Source organism: Pristiophorus japonicus, chromosome 12, assembly GCF_044704955.1.
Source record: "Pristiophorus japonicus isolate sPriJap1 chromosome 12, sPriJap1.hap1, whole genome shotgun sequence".
In the NCBI taxonomy this organism is placed as follows: domain Eukaryota; kingdom Metazoa; phylum Chordata; class Chondrichthyes; family Pristiophoridae; genus Pristiophorus; species Pristiophorus japonicus.
This window is the reverse complement of record NC_091988.1, coordinates 195866241-195868807: the sequence shown is the minus strand read 5'-3', so window position 1 is coordinate 195868807 and position 2567 is coordinate 195866241. Positions and strand designations below refer to the sequence as shown.

At 45.9% G+C, this 2567-nt stretch overlaps 2 non-coding genes across 2 annotated transcripts; both read right to left on the bottom strand.

Moving 5' to 3' along the window:
• Window positions 1–308: 308 nt before the first annotated feature.
• trnak-cuu (transfer RNA lysine (anticodon CUU)) lies at window positions 309–381 on the bottom strand. Its single transcript has one exon. It is a non-coding gene; the product is annotated as a tRNA-Lys (tRNA).
• A 10-nt stretch (window positions 382–391) lies between these two features.
• trnam-cau (transfer RNA methionine (anticodon CAU)) lies at window positions 392–464 on the bottom strand. Its single transcript has one exon. It is a non-coding gene; the product is annotated as a tRNA-Met (tRNA).
• Window positions 465–2567: the final 2103 nt, after the last annotated feature.

Below are 2567 nucleotides of genomic sequence, written 5' to 3'. Positions count from 1 at the left end.
TAAATGGGGAGTGATTACAAAATGCTGCAATACAGAGGGATCTAGGGGTTCTTGTGCATGAAACGTAAAAAGTTAGCATGCAGGTACAGCAAGTAACCAGAAGGCAAATGGAATGCTGGCATTTATTGCAAAGGGGATGGAGTATAAAAGTAGGGAAGTCCTGCTCCAACTGTACAGGGTGTTGGTAAGACCACATCTGGAAACATAGAAAATAGGTGCAGGAGTAGGCCATTCGGCCCTTCGAGCCTGCACCGCCATTCAATAAGAATCATGGCTGATCATTCACCTCAGTACCCCTGAAAGTTATTCACCCAAAGTGGTGCTCGAACCCACAACCCTGAGATTAAGAATCTCATGCTGTACCGACTGAGCTAGTCGGGCTTAAAACTTGTGCCCCGTGTGAGGATTGAACTCACGACCTTCAGATTATGAGACTGACGCGCTGCCTACTGCGCTAACGAGGCTTTGGAGTACTGCATTCAGTTTTGGTCTCCTTATTTAAGGAAGGATATACTTGCATTAGAGGCAGTTCAGAGAAGGTTCACTAGGTTGATTCCGGAGATGAAGGGGTTGTCATATGAAGAAAGGTTGAGCCTAAACTCCTTGGAGTTGAGAAGAATTAGAGGTGATCTTATTGAAACATCTAAGATTCTGAGGGGACTTGACAGGGTAGATACAGAGAGGATGTTTCCCCTCATGGGGGAATCTAGAACTAGGGGGCATAGTTTCAGAATAAGGGATTGCCCATTTAAAACAGAAATGATGAGGAATTTCTTCTCTGAGGGTCATGGATCTTTGGAATTCTCTACCCCAAAGGGCTAAGGAGGCTGGGTCTTTGAATATATTTAAGGTGGAGATAGACATATTTTTGAACGATAAGGGAGTGAAGGGTTATGGGGAGTGGGCGGGGAAGTGGAGTTGAGGCCAGGATCAGATCAGCCATGAGGGACAAAATAGCCTACTCCTGCTCCTTTTTCTGATGTTTTTATGTTTATTGAGCCTTGTGAACTGGCTAAGCCACTCAGGGTGCAACAGTTCCACAAACCCCTCCCCCACAAACTGATTGGCCCACTCTGGGACACTCCGTTCATTATCGCTGACTATTCTCATGCTCTTCTAGCCGGCCTTCCAAGCTTCCACACTCCATAAACTCGGTGGCCCATATCAAAACTCGCCCCAAGTCCCGCTCACTCATCACCCCTGCGCTCACTGCCCTACATTGCCTATGGGTTAAGCAAGGCCTCACTTTTAAAATTCTTATCCTCGTGTTCAAATCCCTCCGTGGCCTCGCCCCTCCCGATCTCTGTAACCTCCTCCAGACCCACAACCCACCAAGATCTCTGAGCTCCCCCAATTCCGGCCTCTTGCACATCTCCCACATCCTTCGCTCAACCATCGGCGGCCGTGCCTTCAACTGTCTGGGCCCCAAGCTCTGGAATTCCCTCCCGAAACCTCTCCGCCTCTTTACCTCTCTTTCCTCCTTTAAGATGCTCCTTAAAACCTACCTCTTTGTCCCATCCTTTGATCACCTGTCCTAATATCTCCTTTGCCTCAGTGTCAAATTCTATTTTATAATACTCCTGTGAAGTGCCTTGGGCCATTTAATTACATTAAGGACGCTATATAAATGCAAGTTGTTGTTGTTGATAATAGCATATTGTGAAAGGGCCTATGGGTTAGACAGGCAAACCTAGAACAGCTTGATAACTGGATTTCCTTTGTAACTACAAGAGTTTCTTTCTCTGCCTGATCGTCTAACTAGTAATATATTAGCATGGATAGAAGATTGGCTGACAAACAGAAAACAGAGAGCCGGGATAAATGGTTCATTCTCTGGTTGGCAATCAGTAACGAGTGGGGTGCCACAGGGATCAGTGCTGGGACCCCAACTATTTACAATCTATATTAACGACTTGGAAGAGAGGACTGAGTGTAACGTAGCCAAGTTTGCTAACGATACAAAGATGGGAGGAAGGGTAATGTGTGAGGAGGACATAAAGAGGCTGCAGGAGTACACAGACAGGCTAAGTGAGTGGGCAAGAATTTGGCAGATAGAGTATAATGATGGAAAATGTGAGGTCATGCACTTTGGCAGAAAAAAATCAAAGAGCAAGTTATTATTTAAATGGAGAAAGATTGCAAAGTGCCGCAGTACAGCAGGACCTGGGGGTGCTTGTGCATGAAACACAAATGGATTGTATGCAGGTACAGCAAGTGATCAGGAAGGCCAATGGAATCTTGGCTTTTACTGAAAAGGGGATGGAGTATAAAAGCAGGGAAGTCTTGTTACAGCTGTACAGGGTATTGGTGAGGCCACACCTGGAATACTGCGTGCAGTTTTGGTTTCCATATTTACAAAAGGATATACTTGCTGTGGAGGCAGTTCAGAGAAGGTTCACTAGGTTGATCCCGGGGATGAAGGGGTTGACTTATGAGGAAAGGTTGAGTAGGTTGGGCCTCTACTCATTGAAATTCAGAAGAATGAGAGGTGATCTTATAGAACCGTATAAGATTATGAGGGGGTTTGACAAGGTGGATGCAGAGAGGATGTTTCCACTGATGGGGGA